Source organism: Ornithodoros turicata, chromosome 1, assembly GCF_037126465.1.
Source record: "Ornithodoros turicata isolate Travis chromosome 1, ASM3712646v1, whole genome shotgun sequence".
NCBI lineage: Eukaryota > Metazoa > Arthropoda > Arachnida > Ixodida > Argasidae > Ornithodoros > Ornithodoros turicata.
In genome coordinates this window covers 121,349,906-121,355,905 of record NC_088201.1, presented here as the reverse complement: position 1 = coordinate 121,355,905, position 6,000 = coordinate 121,349,906, and positions in this window count along the sequence as shown.

Sequence of the window (6,000 nt, the reverse complement as noted above, 5' to 3'; positions counted from 1 at the left end):
TGTGAATAATGTGGCTAAGAGAAGACAAGCCTCGACATTAGTAACCGCACATCCATTGTACAGTGGTGATCCTCTGTTGCCTTCCTCAGACGTTGAATCAGCGTCAGCTTCATCGGTATCACTACTGTCGTTTTCTGAGTCAGATTCTTCTATCAAACCATCCGGTTCTGCGTTCACCTGAACTTGCTCATCCACGATATTTGATGCCTCAATTTCTGGTTCAGGCTGCTGACTCGTGGACGGTTCAGCACTCTCCACAGTTTCATTTGAACTATTGGAGCATGTTGCAACAAAATGTCCTGAAGCATCCCATCTAGTCAGTGTTTGTCTTGGAACCTGCATTATCAAAAACCGGAGCTTTTCATTTCAGTAATGGTCGGTTACACATTTGCAGCAGGAAAGAAAAGAAGGATAGCAAGATTGGAAATCATGATCACCCCTCCTTACTGTAACAGACTGCTGTACAGGTGCCACAATAGTATTTCGAGGCGACAAACACATAGCGTATGTCCGTGTTAGATCACAGTGTGCTGTCCTCTATGGTTTGAGACACACCCGATCCGAAACCAGTATTCAAATGAAAAACGCATCTTCGCACATTTTGTTTTTCGAACGTCTAGTGAGAAAAATACATAGTATGTATAGTATTAGTATGTAGTATGTGTAGTGTGTAGTATGTAGTATTAGCAGTAAGTAGCGGGGAGGAAGAAGAAAAAAAAAAAAAGGAAACGGAAGCAGCTTGTAGCCCCGAGGCTGCACGTTATAAAACGCTATATATGTTTAAAAGGCTCGCTCCCCTGCACACTTCATCTCCTACTTCCGTGCTATTAAAAATGACACCCTTGTGCCGCAACTCCCATTTCATAAACAAGGCCACAGACGTGGTGAGTAAGTGCATGATCCGCGGTTCGATATGTATATATATTTGAGAATGCCTGTTCAACGGCGCCGAGATCAAAGAGCACCGCCCGTCCAATCCGTTTCCGGCGCCCACCGCAAGGGCGCTGCCTCCCTAGGATACTGCGCTGCGATTGCCATGCTTTTCTATGAGCGGTGTTACATCGCGAAACTAATTTTATGTCGCATATTTTCGACATGTTAATACTGCAACGCGAACTAGGGCTTACGATAATTAGTTGAGAAGTTGATAATAGAAAAAAAAATAAGCGCTAGGTTATTTTTGAGGGTGTTTAGTGACGAAAGGCGCAAACGTCGGAGCCGCAAAAAATATCCATTTTCCGGCAGTAAGATGTTTCACGTCGAATTGTAGCTGACGTTATGAAGCAGGGGAGATTATGTGAACACGTTGTATTGTGACTAGGGAGTGAAAAGGGCTGATGACGACGGATTTTAGTATGGATGCCCCGAGATCTGAGCGAGCTTCACGAATGCACAGACCATCATAGTGCAGCGGTGTAGATTATATACGCATCGAATGTGCGACGCAAAAATGACAGTAAAAATACAAGCAAACAAAATACAGACAAATTATTTATTCGGTTATATATATTCGGGTTATACTCCGCCCCGCTTGTTATCGCATTTCTTCATAGTTTTAGTGCCCTTCGGTGAGAGGGGCTTGGAGGCGAAAAAGTTTGCCATGTCATTCTTGTCAGTTACTCCGAGAGCAAAATTTGTGAACAGTGTGCGGAAAAACTTGGTAAGCAACGCTTCCAGGAGCTGCCGGTTATGTCAAGGAACAGAGCATTTTAATACTTCCCGCTCATTTAATATTTCAGTAGCATGCTCCACAGCTGCTTTAAGGGGATGTTTCAGGTTCCTCCTCTTTGCTAGCATCACTTGAATGTAGATTTTCAAGCAATGTATTTGTTTTCCAATGTATTACCTTCCTCGTAATGCTTTCTATGCCGGAAGCATTTTAAATAAAAATGAATAAATAATCTCATGGTGGTGGAAAGCAAAAAGTACAAGAATAAAATAAAGCCGTTTGCAATGCTGCCAATGCATGCTCACGTATGTGTGCTTTATGTGTGACTCGTGGCCGGGAACGCGTAGCCGCGAAAGCTTGGCCACGAACAGGTGCGCTATCGTTCGTATCGCACATCCTCTGGCAGAGAAGCGCATTTGCATGTTGAAGCCGTTTTCATGAAGTTAAGTCTTGTGAAAAGAAGTACTTGAGGAGATTTAAAATGATTTAGCCAAATGACCAACCGCGGTATTTTGATCACCCGCTTCTCCTTTTTCTTTTTTTTTTTTGTTGTTCGGCGCACAATAACTGCACCTTGACGTAGCGGAAGATGCTGGTACAAGAGGGCACGACAGCAAGCAGCCTGCTTCTTTGTAACGATCAGCTTTATTATATTTCCTGAAAGAAAGAAATAAAGAAATCAAAGCGCGGAGTTAACACCATTTCGTAATTCCTGGAGTAGTTCGTTACAATAATGTGTACACATGTACGCATGCAACAGCTGCTGTCAAAACTGTAGGCCACGTATATGCGCATAGAGTTCAAAGCAAGATGCAACTGCAATTTTACATAATGTGATGAAAAATACACATATGACACCAAGAGCGCCGGCAGCGTTGGGTTCTCCACTTTTCAGTGAGCTTTTTGCGCACCTCAGAATCAATATCCGGAGCAGTCGAATTCTTAAAAAAATACCTGATTTAATATTAATAGATTTCCCAGTCATCCATCCCAGTAGTGGCAGTCATCAACGCATATTACTACTAATTGCGCGAGCGCTCCATAGCATTTGCATTGAGGAGAACCCTAGGATGCGAGCGCCCCAAGCGGCGCGGTGCCGAGGAGGATAGGGGAGGAGGTTGAACGGGCGCTTCGAGGCGAATGAGCAGGCATTCTCAAATATAGGAGGCTATGTCCCAACACTTCGCGCGTCTTTTCATTTCACGGTCTGGAAGTGTGTGACAAAGGAGCAGTGAAAACGTAACGATGTCGTATGTGCTAGTTCGTTTTGAAAACAATACGTATGACGTTTGTAGAAAATTGAAGACCAAGGGAGCAGTTGAAGGTGGCCCTGTCCGTGTAGACTGGAACGGGGATGTTTACACCGCAACAGCGGTTGCGTTTTCTGGTAAGGCATGTGTGAAAGGTTGTCACCTCTAACAGTTATCTGTCTCTCGTTAGGGCTTCGGAATTGTTGATTGCGTTTGTTGGTGGTTTATCATGATGCCGCGAAAACGCTACCACTACCACCATAAAAACGAAAGAGCACACGTAATACCTTCTGACAGATGCGCCAGTATGTTACTACGGGTACCTAAACGGGCGGGCCGTTATCGTGTAGTCGTTTCACTGCCTTTTCCTATCGGTCTTATGCCAATATGAAGTATCCCGCTTCACGAACAAATAAAGTGACTGCGGACGCACATGTGCCCCGGTTTGGAGTGGATAGCCAGTCTCAGTATCAATCCATTTTGAAATTACACAAGTGAAGCTACATACGGGTTTCTGTGTGCTTTTCGTTTTTATGTCTGTGGTAATAGTAATAACCAGGGATCCTAGGTTTGCGTGGTCACCGAAAAATGCAAATTTCGCGTTGGACGCGGACAAACGCGATTTCGATTTTGGGCACCGATAAACGCTGATTTCAATACTTCTAGCGGAAAAACGGGGGTTTATCGTTTTTAAATAGCATATACATAATCACTAGTCGCAAAACTCGTTATGTGCTGCTGTGAGCAGTTAGTCTTTTCCTCCTCCTCGCCGGCACTGCAGAGGCGCCAGACTGTCTTCGATTTAGACGCTGCTCCACGTCGCGTTATGTCGAAAACTGGCAAGGTTACAGCTAGGTTTCTAGGATTTTGTGTTACGGTTTACGCGTGGATGAGCGACCTTGCCGGTTTCGTTTTGCGAACTTGATACAGACCGTAAGTTATGTATGTACCTATCGTTGGCGCGAAAAAAAGAAAAAGGCAGAATTTTGAAAATTTTTGCGTTTAATGTTTTTTTTTATTATGGAAAACTAGGATCCCTGGCAATAACGCCTTCGCGCTTCTCGTTATAGAACAACCACTCGAAAATACTAAATGCGCAACGTCCTTTTGTTCGTGCAATTTCAAAGGTAACTCATGAATAACTGGTTCCTCACTGGCAGATTCGAAAGGGGTACTTCTGTCGAAAATGAAAAAAAAAATCATATGCGAAACAAACAAGAAAAGAGTAAGTATACTGTGTAAATATTTGTTGAAGAGGAGTGTTGTGGTTTTTATGCAACATCGTCAGTATCCCTTGGAATGCCACAATACCTTTTCACGATTTTTTATTACGAGCAGGGGAACAAATTTAATGCTGGTTCTGATTTCAGGTTCCTGAAGCAAATGTATCTCCACACATCCGTCAGGCACGAGATCTTATTGAAGAGCTGGAGATGTCTGGGAACACAGTATAGACACGGTGCACGATGAATGTCAACGACAGCTTGGTGCATTGCGCACAGAGAACAAACGACTGATTGATCAGGTGGAGAACTTAGAAAGAAGCCTGTCCAAATATTCAAAGCTGGATGCACAAATGGATACGCACACCGGTGTGTATATTTATTGTTTGACCTGTCTTTCACAATCTGGAGTGCTTAAGAGACATATTTATAGGTTCATGTTCACGCAGCAAATACCCAATCGAGCACTACGAGCTGAAATGTTACTAAATTCCTGAGGTAGTTATTTCACTGCAGCTGCCTTATGGCAGGCTGTGTGTCTCTGCATGCGATTTCCAAACGTACAACCATCCACCGAGGGACATCATATAACACAAACCATCCAAAAGACAACCAGAGTATTGAAAAAAGCAGTAGTGAATACGTGAGGAGTCATGATGCCTAATGTACCTCAAAGCAATTCCTATATGTATGTGTCTGTACTGCCGTTTTCTGACATCACTTCCTGCAACACTATCTGGAAGCTGGCACTCTCGTATAATCAATTTCCGCGACTCCTTCATTATAATCATAGATTAATTGAATATGGCTTATCTTGGGCTCTGCAAATGTATAAGCATACTTTCTTTAAAGATATCATGTACTACCTGGAAACAGCAAAAACCGTTGTGGAGAAGCTAGAGGCTATATTGCCACATCAAGGTCACAACAGTCAAACTCCCAAAGAGAGCCCGCCAGAGTGTGTTTGATTCCCAGATGAGGATCAACCTGTTTCGCCGCCATGTGGTGGGGAGCTCAGTACACCAGCCAGTCCTTCACCTCAACTTCAAGGTACCAATGACACTCAACTGAGATACAGCAAAGGTGACAATATGGTATGTAAGGTTGAGCATATTGCTAGCAACATTAGGCAAACCATTACGTCCCACACATTTTCATGTCACAGTGGTTGTGCCCGCACAGCATTGACTGTGCTGGTGAGATCTGGCTATGCTTATCGGCTTCAATGCAGGGTGCTGCTGTATATGTCTATGGGAGAAATTTTGACAAAAAAGCGCGTCTTTTAGGATATCAGACTTGGTTATTTGATAAAAGTACAGGTAGAAATATCCCACAGAGGCATATCAGGAAATATTGCGAGCCGTGTTTTGTGTCAACAAATTTGTACGGACTCCACAGCGGCATATAAACACAACAGTAGAGTGTCAAGCAGCCCATGTAGTCAAGATGTCGATACCACTGTCGGGAGTGTGCAGATGCTGCGTGCAAAATTGTGAGCAGGTTTCACCTTGCCGGTTCAGGAGAAAATCCACAGAGAAGTGAAGGTCTCAAAATTTTATAAGGACGCATATGTAAGTACATGTGTAGCTAAAATGTGTGCTCTACTGCTTCCAGCACACCACACCAGAAGGGGAGGCCAAATATGCCAACAACCAACATTTCTGCAATGATGATGTACCGTAATATTAGAAAATATTCAAGGTGACAGCTACTTGCTTTTATGCTCATTTATCATCTGCTAACAGTAGATGTGGCTTTGTAGACTGCCACCACAAGAGACAAAATACAAGAAACCTGGCTGCAGACTTTATCAAAGCACCATATTTCTGGGATGTGACTACTGCCAATACAAGCACAT